Consider the following 13,456-nt stretch of genomic DNA (forward strand, 5'->3'; position numbering starts at 1 on the left):
GTACTACTGTTTCATGAGAAACTATTTGTTCTGTAAGCCTTCACCTGAAGTACAATAAAAAAAAAAAAAAGAAAGAAAAGAAAACAGCTATAAAAAGCTAATTTCAACGGAAGACTTTATGAAGGAGGTGGCAGTTGTGAAGGAAAAATAGGACTCAGGCATTCTGTAGTGAAAACAGTGTGAGCAAAACAGAGGTTTTAAGAAAGTTCAGGTCATCTCGAGGAAATGTCAAATATTATGGTTTGAGGAAAGATTAATATAATGGAAGGATAATGGCAAGAGATAACTCAGAGAGGTGCATTTGGGAGGACTTTGGATTCCTTGCTAGAGAATGGGGCTTTATTTTACTGAAAATGGGGCACCATAGAAGGATTTTTAGCAGGGAACACATGTGCACAGTATAGTGTTATAGAAAGATTCTTTTGGAAGCTGCATTAAAGACAAATAGGAAGGGAAACAGATTAGAGATGGTCAGAGAAAGAGCTAACCAACTTAAAATTTGGAAACGAAAATGGAGAGAGAAAGATGAAAAAGAGAGTTGAAGAAACAAATAGATAGTCCATGGCTACATCATGGCTGATACCTCCTGTTGCGTTAATTGGTGTTTCCTTTTCAGTTAATTGGGATTTTGTGTTTAAACTTCTATCTAAATTTCTAAATAATGCCATTTTAAAGCACTGAAAATCATATCAACTCAAAAATAGCATATATGTTTCATTCTTTATGCCATAAAATGGTGCCTATGTGTGGTACAACGTAAGTATTCAATAAATATTGTTTTTCTGAAAGGTCAAGTGTGAAAAAGTCGTAGGCTACAAACACTTTATAAACTAATGGGAGAATGACCTTCACTTGCCTTTGTTTTAAGTTTTAGTGACCCAGCTCAAGAACAGTTGAAGACCACAATCATCAAAAGTCTATCTTCATATTAATTTACGTGTATCACTCAATATTCATACATAAAATATATGCTTAGAAATAGTATATGAAAATATATATTATTTGAGGTCATTCATTCTTTAAAATGGAAAATTTCCTTGCATGCAAAAAGGAGAGACAATTAAGAAATTAAATTTTATATCCTGGTGAAAAATTGAAAAAACTCATATGATCAATTTGTGACCATCTAGAAAATGTACAAGTACAACATTACATACAAATCAGTGTATAAATAACTGAAAGAAAATGTCAGAGTAGTTTATGTTTCTTCATATGTTAGAGAGGCAGGTATTGCTGATGAGAGGAAAATTCAATTAATTATTTAGTGTTAGATCTTGAGTTAGGCTTTTCTTTCCTAATTGTACATTTTTTTAGCACAATTCAATTCAACTTCCTGTTCCAAGGTAGTTGTTGTTAGATGCCATCAAGTCAGTTCCGACTCATAGCAACTCATGCACAACAGAACAAAATACCGTCTGGTCCTGCACCATCCCCACAACCGCTGCCATGCTTGAGCCCACTGTTGCAGCCACTGTGTCAATCTATCTCGTTGAGGGTCTTCCTCTTTTTTGCTGACCCTCTACTTTTTAAATTGTACTTTAGGTTAAGGTTTACAGAACAAATAACAGTCAGTACACATATTGTTTTATGACATTGGTTAACAACCCCATGACATGTCAACCCTCTCCCTTCTCGACCTTGGAGGACCTTTTATTTTTTTTGGGGGGGGGGAATATATATAGCCAAAGTTACACCATTTCAAAAGTTTCTACATGTACTATTCAGTGACATCGATACATTCTTCCAGTTGTGCTGCTATTCTCACTATCCTTTTCCAAATTATTCCATCACCATTACCTTCAATTCGCTGCCCCCTAGGCTTCCCATCAAACCTTCTGAGTTGCTGTTGTCAGTTTGATCTCACATAGATAATTCTTTTTCTTTTTGGACCTTAGATGAAGGTTTGAGAATAGTTTCTCATTAAACAGTACACATATTGCCCTATGACAATGGTTAACAACCCTCAACCTGTCAACACTGTCCCTTCTCAAACTTGGGTTCCCTATCACCAGATTTCCTGTCCCCTGCTGCCTTCTAGTCCTTGTCCCTGGACTGCTGTGCCTCATTAGTCCCATTTTGTTTTATGGGGCTGTCCAATCCCTGGCTGAACAGTGAATCTTGGGAGCGACTTCACCACTGAGCTAAAAGGTTGTCCAGGGGCCACACTCTTCGGATTTCTCAAGTCTGTCAGGTCAGTAAATCCGGTCTCTTTTTGTGAGTTAGAATTTTGTTCTACATCCTTCTCCAGCTCTGTCCACTACCCTCTGTTGTGATCCCGGTCAGAGCAGTCAGTGGTGGTAGCTGGGCACCATCTCGCTGTACTGGACTCAGTCTGGTGGAGGCCGTGGTAGATGTGATCCATTAGTCCTTTTGACTAATCTTTCCCTAGTATCTTGTTTTCTTCATTCTCCCTTGGTCCCAAAGGGGTAAGACCAGTGGAGCATCTAAGATGGTTGCTCACAGGCTTTTAATACCCCAGACACTACTCACCAAGGTAGAATGTAGAACATTGTCTTTATAAACTGTGTTATGCCAATTGAGCTAGATGTTCCCTGAGACCATGGTCCCCACAGCCTTCCACCCAGCAATTTAGTCCCTCAGGGAGTTTGGATGTGTCTATGAAGCTTCCATGACCTTTCCCTGTACAAGTTGTGCTGGCTTCCCCAGTATTGTGTACTGTCTTACGCTTCACCAAAGTTACCACTTATCTATTGTCTATTTAGTTTCCCCCCATCCCTCCCATCCCTTGTAACCAACAAAGATTGTTTGTTTTTGTGTGTAAACTTTCACATGAGTGTTTACAGTGGAGGTCTCATAAGATATTCAACAACATCAGACCACAGGCTGAATCTAGGACACAGGATTCTAACAGCCAGATACTAACCTAGGAAATGAACTCTTAAGGACTATCAAAAACCAAAAGAATTACAACAGGGAACCAGAGAGGTTAATCTGTAAATGACAACATCAGAACAATAAAAGAGGGAATAAACAGTGTAGGGATAGAACCTTCTAATGGAGAGGAAGGCAAGGCAATATCAAGTAATAATAGACTGGTTCAAACCTAGGAAGATCAGGGTAAATTTCAAGGTAACTACAAAGAAAGTTAACAAACCTACTCATCAAAATAAAGAAGAGAAACATAAAGTCTCGGTAAAAACAAAACCTTCAAAAACAAAGAAAGGAAAAAAAAAAATCCACACACAAAAGGAATTTAGCACAGGAGAGTAACAGGAACAAAGAAAACGTCAGCACCACAAAAAAAATAGCACTACAAAATGACAGCAATAAACTCACACCTATCAATAATTACACTGAATGTAAACAGCCTAAATGCACCCATAAAGAGATGGAGAGTGACAGAATGGGTAAAAAAGAAAACAGGACCCATCAATATGTTCTCTACAAGAGACACACCTTAGAAACTAAGACGTAAATTTATTAAAAATCAAAGGATGGAAAAAATATATCAAGCTGACCCTCTACTTTACCAAGCATAATGTCCTTCTCCAGGGACTGATCCCTCCTGACAATATGTCCTAAGTATGTGAGACACAGTCTCACCATCTTGCTTCCAAGGAGCATTCTGGTTATATTTCTTCCAAGACAGATTTGTTCATTCTTTTGGCAGTCCATAGTGTATTCAATATTCCTCACCAACACCACAATTCAAAGGAGTCAATTCTTCTTTGGTCTTCCTTATTCATCATCTAGCTTTTGAATGCATGTGAGGCGATTGAAAACACCATGGCTTGGGTCAGGCGCACCTTAGTGCTCAAGGTGACATCTTTGCTTTTTAACAGTTTAAAGAGATCTCTTGTAGCTGCTTTGCCCAGTGCAAGGTGTCTTTTGATTTCTTGACTGCTGCTTCCATGGGTGTTGATTGTGGATCCAAGTAAAATGAAATCCTTGACAACCTCAACCTTTTCCTCTGTTTATCATGATGTTGCTTATTGGTCCAGTGGCGAGGATTTTTGTTTTCTTTATGTTGGGGTGTAATCCATACTGAAGGCTGTAGTCTTTGATCTTCATCAGTAAGTGCTTCAAATCCTCTTCACTTTCAGCAACCAAGGTTGTATCATCTGCATAACCAAACCAAACAAACTCATTGCCATCGAGTCGATTCCAACTCAGAGCGACCCTATGGGACAGAGTATAACTGCCTCATAGAGTTTCCAAGGAACGCCTGGGAGATTTGAACTGCTGACCCTTTGGTTAGCAGCCGTAGCACTTACACACTATGCCACCAGTTGTTAATGAGTCTCCTTCCAATCCTGATGCCCCATTCTTCTTCATATAGTCCAGCTTCTTGGATTATCTGCTCAGCATACGGATTGAATAGGTGTGGTGAATGGATACAACACTGACACACACCTTTTCTGACTTTAAACCACACAATGTCTCCTTGTTCTGTTTGAACAACTGCCTCTTGATCCATGTACAGATTCCTCATGAGCAGGATTAAGTGTTCCAGAATTCCCATTCTTCACAATGTTACCCACAATTTGTTATGATCTATGCAGTTGAATGCCTTAGCATAGTCAACAAAACACAGGTAAACATCTTTCTGGTATTCTCTGATTTCAGCCAGGATCTATCTAACATCAGCAATGATATCCCTGGTTCCATGTCCTCCTTTAAATCTGGCTTGAATTTCTGGCAGGTCCCTGTGGATATACAGCTGAAGCTTTTGAACGATCTTCAGCAAAATTTTGCTTGCATGTGTTATTAATGATATTGTTCAATAATTTCCACATTCAGTTAAATCACCTTTCTTGGGAATTGGCATAAATATGGATCTCTTCCAGTTGGTTGGCCAGGTAGCTGTCTTCTAAATTTCTTGGGTACTTTCAGAGCTGTATCCGTTTGTTGAAACGTTTCAGTTGGTATTCCCTCAATTCCCGGAGCCTTGTTTTTCGCCAATGTCTTCAGTGCAGCTTGGACTTCTTCCTTCAATACCATCAGTTGTTCCAAGGTACTAGGCCACTATGTGGAAAAAGTAGAGCACCAGTCAACTTCTAGTTTCTTGGTGTCACCTGGGCCCCATGAGGTCTCACTGGACACTGCTGGCACTCCATCAGGCAGCATGGGATAGCCCAAGGGGGACTCTTTGTATCCTTTTTCTGTTATAGTTTGCTGTTTTTACTTATTCCTTTATAATGGGACTAATATATTTTTATATGCAAATAGGTTTTTCTCTTTCATATTTAGATGTGTTCAGTCCCCTGCTAAATGAAAATGTAACATGTACTATATTTATCTATGGGTGATGTGGGCTTGGCAAGGTGGGATACTTACCTCAGCAATATAGAGAGACAAGTGTTAATATTTAGCTTCTGATTATCTTGCCCACTGCCCTTGGACTAAACTGGAAGTCATCACATTCATCTGTTCATTGATTCATTTATCCAGCCAATAAATATTTTCTAATGTCTATTGCATTCCAAACACTATTATAAGCCCTGGGCATACATTGTAAGCAAATCCCCTGTCCTTGTGAAGGTTATATTCTAGTTTATAACTGAAATGGAAATAGGTAAAACTTTAGATAGTGACAAATTCTAGGGAAAAGCAAGATAAAGCAGATTAAAGAAGAAACAAGTGTGTCAAGTTAAGGTGGAGGAAGCTAAAGGTGCTACTTTTAAAGGAAAATCAGCGAAGGCCTTGCTGATGACATATTTGAGCAAGTCCTAAAGTGAAGGATTAAACCATGTGAATATCTGTGGAAAGGGAATTCCAGGCAAAGGAAAGAGCAAGACAACGGCCCTTAGAAAGGAGTATTTTTGGTGCATTTGAAAAACAGTGTATCAGACTAGTATACAGTGGCTGGAAGGGAATAAATGAGGGAACAGTGGTAGAATATGGGGTCAAGAAAGTAAAAGGAGGCAAATGATTGATGTAGGTGTCTGTAGGTCATTGGAAGATTTTTGGATTCACTCTAGGGGAGACAAGAAAGCAGTTAGAGAGTTTTGAGCAAAGTAGTGATGTCATATGACTTACATTTTTAAAGGACCTCTGTGAATGCTGTGCTGTTGTGGTAGGAACAGGTTGGGGGAAGGGAGGAAAGTATCGATAGATTTTTGACTTGTTCAGTTGGATATGTCCATTGACATCCATGTAAAGATGTGGAAGGAGCCCTGGTGGCACAGTGGTTAAGGGCTTGGCTGCTAACCAAAAAGTCTGCAGTTCAAATGCACCAGCCACTCCTTGGAAACCCTATGGAGCAGGTCTTCTTTGTCCTATAGGGTCACTATGAGTCAGAGTCAAGTAGGATACATGAAACTAGGGTTTAGCCAAGAGATATGAGATAGAGTTACAGATCTGAAAATCTTTGGTGTATATAAGATGGTGTTTAAAGCCATGAAACTAGATGAAGTCCATCTAGAGAGTGAACACAGAGAGAAAAGTGGTACAATGACAGAGCTCTGAGGAACTGCAACATTGAGAGGTCAGGATAAGGAGAAGAATTCAACACTACAGACTCAGAAAGAGCAGTCAGTGAGAACAGAGAAGAACCAAAAATCGTTTTTTGGAAACTAATTGAGAAACATATTTTGAGAAGAAAGGAATAACCCATAGTGCCAGAAGTGGCTGATAGTTTTAATAAGATGAGGTTTGTGAATTGACTAGATTTGGTCAACTTGGAAGTCTTTGATAACATTGACAAGAAATGTGTTAGTGGGGTGGTATAGATGAAAGACTAATTGGAGAGGGTTCAGAGAAAATGGGAGGAGGGAAATTTGAGACAGAGAGTATAGACAACCCTTTGGAACAGTTGTGTTGTACATATTAGCACAGAACTGGAAGGCAGCTGGAGATGAATATTAGGTTAAGGAAGTTGGTGTTTCGTTTTGTTTTGTTTTTAGGATGGTAGATGTTACAGCATGTTTTTATGTCTGCAGGAATGAGCCAGTAAAGTGGAAAATAATAAAGATGCTGGATGGAGAGGGAGAAACTAATGGATAAATGTTCTTACGTAAGAAAGGATAAGATGAAGTGGAGCAGGAGTGTTTTATACATAGTAACAACAGGGATTCCAAACTATAGGGCTATAGATGCAGATATGTGAAGGTAGGTGCAAGACAATTATTTCCTGATTGTTTTAAGTTTGCCTTAGTGAAATTGGAAACTGAAATTGTAGAGAGAGGAGAAGATATTGAATGTTTTCCACTTCACACAAGTGATGCATATACCATCTTCCCATAACTGACAAATAATAACTCTCCTAAAGCAGTGTCCCCATCCACTGGGCCACATTTCCAGAGGCGGGAGTATCAGAATATGCAACAGCTGGGCCCTGGTGGCACAGTGGTTAAGTGTTGGTCTGCTAACCAAAAGGTCAGCAGTTCAAATCCACCAGCTGCTCTGTCCTATAGGGTCACTTTGAGTTGGAATCAACTTGACAGCAATGGGTTTTTCAATGGGTGAGAGGTAGCAGATATAGTTTGAAAAAGACCCCTGCCTCCTTGGAGAAGTATCACTCCTCCCCAAAATACTCTCTGTTCCTTAAAAAATGTGTTTCTATGGGACTTGGCCTTATTATTTATGTCTAGACTTATGATTTCTACCAACAGTTTCAGCCCTGGTTCCAACTTGGACAGATATTAAGAAATAAACAACACAAATATATAATTACCAATTCTAAGAAGTACCATAAAAGAGAGAGGTGAAATTTAGTTCAGCCCTGAAGGATAAGTTTTAACGAGGGAAAAAGGCAAGTGGGAAGGAAAGAAAGAGCGTGTACAAAGACCCTGAGGTAAGCATTATAGAAACTGAAAAGTGGGGCAGGAGCACAGAAAGTGAAAGGGAGAAAGGTAATGGAGATAGCAAGTGACAAAGTTGGGGAAGTAGACCAGAGCTCAAGCAGAACTTTGTAGGTCATTTTATGAGTTTTGACTTCAATGGCATGTGAATGCTGCAAGGAAAGATGTGGAAAACTGTGTTATTAGTGTCAGACTATCATGTTTAACCTGTTTTTCATTTGAATTCTTAGTAAAGTGTGATACTGGGTCAGATCTCTGAATCTTGTGAATGCGATTCAACAATTCAACCTTTAGTGCCATTTCGCTGCAGCTACTTATATTTTTCATTTTCTAATGAGCAACATAAAACAGTAACTGAAGGAGGAAAGATTTTCAGAAAAGGGATAAAGAGCAAGACTTAAAGTCTTCTTCCCTCTAATTAACTCTGTATGGGTTCGTCCTAGCAAAATGCCAGACTCTGAGACTAGCCACGGATAAAATTATTTTAAACTGTGGTTTGAGGTCCAAAGAGGAAGACTGCATCCCCCAGAAATTCTGGCTTTTGAGCTGGGTGCAGTAAGTCGTTGTCTCTTTTGAGGAGGAGAGGGTCATGCTGAAGGTAGAGGGAGAAGTGTGTGCCTGAATATTAGAATGACTTATGATAAAGACTACTATTTGCCCTTTCAAATCCACTCTGTCCTTCTTACAAAGTAATATAATTTTTAATTGGGCACAAAGCTGCCCAACTAAAGGTAACATTTCCCAATTACACTTGCAGCTTTCTAAGGCCTTCAGACTAAGTTCTGGTCAGTGGACTGTGAATAGGGTGTCATGTGAGACTCCCAAGACATGGCCATTAAAGAAAGAAATATACTGTTTTCTATTTTTATCCTCCTTTCTTCAGATTGGCACAGCAATATTGTACTATGAAATGGAAACTATTTGTTAAAGATGAAAGGACAACAAAATAGAAGGAGCCTGAATATTTAATAATTATATGAATTACCATGGCAGCCTGGACCAACTTCTTAGACTTTCACATGAAAGAGAAATAAAGCCCTTTACTAATCAGGCCACTACTATCTTTGCTGTCTATTATTAATCTGAACTAATATTCAAACTAATATATTCAGCCCCCAAATCTAATGATTCTGTATTCTCCTCTCTATATATACTTGGTTGTTTAAATATATTAAGCTTTCATTTATTTTCTTTCTGTTCCCTCTTAATGTATGCCCAGCTAAAAGGGTTATTACTATGTAAGAAAGAGAGAGTAGATATAGGGGGACATATAGCAGTCTCTGTCATCCTGGATTATTTTAGTAAATGAACAAAATGCAATTTCAGCAGGCATATTTTTTAACAGATGTATTTCTCAATTATCACCATCTACAGATTTTCCTCACCTGTTATTTTAAGAGTAGTTAGCATTCACTGAAAGTTCTTAATATAAACTTTTTTTTGCAGCATGCGCCTTCCCAAAATAATCAGGTAGTTTTAAATGTATTCCTAGAAAATCATTTCAATTGGAAGGATGTTAATACAGAAGCTCCTACATTTATGAACTTTTAAGTTAAGTTTTGTGCATGTAAACAAAGCTACACTCCAGGGCAAAAGCACCTTTACTCTCTCCTTTACAAGCATTTGGAAGAAGGGTCATATAAGGTCATTTTATTTCTTCTACCTAGTTTTTCCTTCTGGTGTTTATTTTAGGCATGTATTTTACAAACTACTGTTTGTAGCTGATTTTGATGTACTTTTTGTTCACAATCACCCGATAAATTCAAAGCAGTGAGAATGGGAAAAGTGCCTGGAGGAGAAAGAATGAAAATAGTAATAATAAAATTAAGCAATTTGTAAGAAAATAATGTTGCACTTACATAAATAATAGTAGGAATTGTTATCTTAAAGGACAAGAGTAAATCAGGGAATGTATGTAAAGAGCTGTGTGCCATAATCACCAAGTGATGGGAAAAATGAATGACAGGTGGGAAAAATGAGTGACAGGTGGGACAAATGAGTGACAAATGGGAAAACCAGAACTATGTGGCTGGACCCATTTTTATCAAACTTGGCCAGATGTTGCAATCACCAGGAGGGCTTAAAAATACTAATGTCTGGCTGACTCTTACTAGAGATTATAATTTAATTGGCCTGTATTGCAGCATATGGCCTAGATATCTGGATTTTTAGAATTTCTCGAATGGTTAATGAAGGATCCCTGGTGGGGCAGTGGTTAAGCGCTCAGTTGCTAACTGGAAGGTCAGTGGTTCGAACCCACCAGCCAGTCCACAGGAGAAAGATGTGGCAGTCTGCTTCTGTAAAGATTACAGCCTTGGAAACCCTATGGGGCAGTTCTAATCTGGCTTACAGGGTCGCTAACAGTCAGAATAGCTGAAGATCGTGAGCATTTTTTCATGTTTGTTGGCTGCTTGGATGTCTTCTTTGGTGAAGGTTCTGTTCATGACCTTTGCTCATTTTATGATTAGGTTGTGTGTCTTTTTGTTGTTGAGTTGTTGAAGTTTTCTGTGAATTTTGGAGATTAGATCATTACCTGATGTGTCATTTCCGAAGATTTTCCCCAGTCTGTTGTTGTTAGGTGCCATCGAGTTGGTTCCAATTCATAGTGACCCTATGTACAACAAAACAAAACAAAACACTGTCCAGTCCTGCGCCACCATCACAATCATTGTAATGCTTGAGCCCGTTGTTGCAGCCACTGTGTCAATCCATCTCATTGAGGGTCTTCCTCTTTTTTGCTGACCCTCTACTTAACCAAGCATGATGTCCTTCTCCAGAGATTGATCCCTCCTGATAGCATGGCCAAAGTATGTGAGATGTAGTTTCGCCATCCTTGCTTCTAATGAGCATTCTGGTTGTACTTCTTCCAAGACAGATTTGTTCATTCTTTTTGGTAGTCTGTGGTGTAGGTCCCAGTCTGCAGGTTCTCTTTTTACTCTTTTGATAATGTCTTTTGATGAGAAGAAGTTTTAATTTTTATGAGATCCCATTTATCTATTTTGTCTTATTCTATTTGTGCATTTGTTGTAATGTTTGTTGTTCTATTTTTATAAAAAATTAGGTCCCATAGTTTTCTCCCCAGGTTTTCTTCTAGAAATTGTCTGGTTTTAGGTTTAACATTTAGGTCTTTGATCCATTTTGATTTAGTTTTTGTGTTTGGTGTGAGGTATGAGTCCTATTTCAATTCTCTGCAGGTTGCTATCTAGTTTTGCCAGTACCATTTATTAAAGAGACAGTCTCTGCCCCACTGAATGGATTTCGACCCCTTGTTGAAAACCAGTTGTCCATAGATGTCTGGGTTTAGTCCTGAGTTCTCAATTCTATTCCACTAGTCTATATGTCTATCGTTGAACCAGTACCAGGCTATTTTGATTACAGCGGCTGTATAGTATGTTTTGATATAAGGGAGTGTGAGACATCCTACTTTGTTCTTTCTCTTTAATAGATAGAATTTCCGTGATGATAGAAATGTTTTATATCTGTGTAGTTCAATATAATAGCCACTAGCCACATATGACTATTGAGGACTGGAAATATGACCAGTGTGACTGAGGAACTGAATTTCTAATGTTATTTAATTTTAATTAATTTATTTTTAAATTTAAATAGCCACAAGGGAAAAGTGGACAGCACAGATTTAAGATAATGTCAGAGAACATCAAGTTGGGGTACTACCAAATTCAATAGATTTCCAGTGTTGATAAAACGGGTGGTCCATTTTAGATAAAGATGCCAGATGGAGCATATATTTGCAAGGAAAAAAGTGTATTTTTTTTTTTTTAAAACGATGAAGAATATACACTGTTGCAGTCACAGAGGGGACTATAAGCTTAAATCACCCTTTGTAAATCTTGAAACCCTGAGAAAATAGAACAAGTTTTCAAAACAAAAATCTGGTTGTAAATATGACTTTATGCATCATTTTTATTTTGACATTTATTTTGATTAAATTACCGCTTAATCTATAAATATAAAAGGATGACAGTAGTGTTTGTGTCTAAAATAATTTCATAGGACAACACATAAAAGATATAAGAATATATGCGATTAAAATAAGCATGTGTTTTTTTTCTATCTTTATAGTAATAACTAGAATTGTGTGCTTTGCTTACTATTGACTAGACACTGCGATAACAGCTTTTTAATGCATTGTGTCCTGTCACCCTCACAATCATCTTATGAAGTAGGTACTATTATCCACATTTTACAAATGAGGAAACTGAGGCTCGCAGCAGTTTAATAATTTCTTTAAATTCACACAACTCATAATTGTTAGAGCTTAATGCTGAACAAATGGCAATAACTGACACACTTATAACTATAAAGGAGTATTTAGTAATATTATTTTTATTATATTCAACATTTTAAGACCAACATTGAAATAAATGCTCTGTCACAAGAAAATGACTGGTTACTCTGCATAAGGTGTTACCTATGTGTGCATTCGTGAATGTGTTTTTACTTTGTTAGGATACCATTTATATTTCTGTAGGTCTCCAACAGTAGCTTGAAAAAAGCCAAGTTCTAGAAGCCACAGTAGCAAAAAATTCATTACTATTCATAAATTAGAACAATTGATTGCTTTCAGTTGTCTCCTGTAGTTTTGCCAAAGTAGCAAGAACAAAAAGTAGGCTAATGATTATCACACATGCCTTTTGTTTTGGAACTATTCATTAAGTAGAGATAATTCAGCTAAAATGCGCTTCAGAAAAGCCTTGTTGGTTTGCACATTTCTTACAAATGCATTCACTAAAAGATTATGGCATTTAAAATCTGAATTTACAGTAAAGAGATATCAGAGGATTTCAGGCAGTAAAGCCATTTCAAACAGCTGAAGTACAAGAATGAAGAGACAAAATAATGAGACCTTGGGAACATGTCTAAAAATGTGACACACACACTGAACATCCAACTCCAGCTGTCTCCAAAAAGCTCGATGTACACTTAAAATGCGCGACGTTACCTCACCAAGGGTTTTTTTCAAAATTTATCACCTGGCAAATTTGAAAACCTAGAGGAAATGGACAAATTTCTAGAAACTCACTACCTACCTAAATTAACACAAACACAGGTAGAACAACTAAATAAACCCATGACAAAAGAAGAGATTGAAAAGGTTATTAAAAAACTGCCAACAAAAAAAAAGCCCTGGCCCAGATGGCTTCACTGGAGAATTCTAACAAACTTTCAGAGAAGAGATAACACCACTTCTACTAAAGATATTTCAGAGCATAGAAAAGGATGGAATACTCCCAAACTCATTCTATGAAGCCTCATAACCCTCATACCAAAACCAGGTAAAGACACCACAAAAAAGGAAAATTACAGACTGATATCCCTCATGAACATTGACACGAAAATCCTCAACAAAATTTTAGCCAATAGAATTCAGCAACGTATCAAAAAAATAATTCACCATGACCAAGTGGGATTTATACCAGGTGTCATGAATTGTGTCCCCCAAAAAATGTGTGTAGCAACTTGGCTACGTCATGATTCCCAGTATTAGATGATTGTGTTATCTGATGTGATTTCCTTATGTGTTGTAAACTCTACCACTATGATGAAATTATATGTGATCTCCTCATGTGTTATAAATTCTATCACTGTGATGAGGTTATACCGATGAGGTTGGCAAGATTAGTGTCTTAATGCAATCTCTTTTGAGATATAAAAGACAGAAGTGAGCAGAG

Source organism: Trichechus manatus, unplaced genomic scaffold (assembly GCF_000243295.1).
Source record: "Trichechus manatus latirostris isolate Lorelei unplaced genomic scaffold, TriManLat1.0 scaffold00125, whole genome shotgun sequence".
NCBI classification, from domain to species: Eukaryota; Metazoa; Chordata; class Mammalia; order Sirenia; family Trichechidae; genus Trichechus; species Trichechus manatus.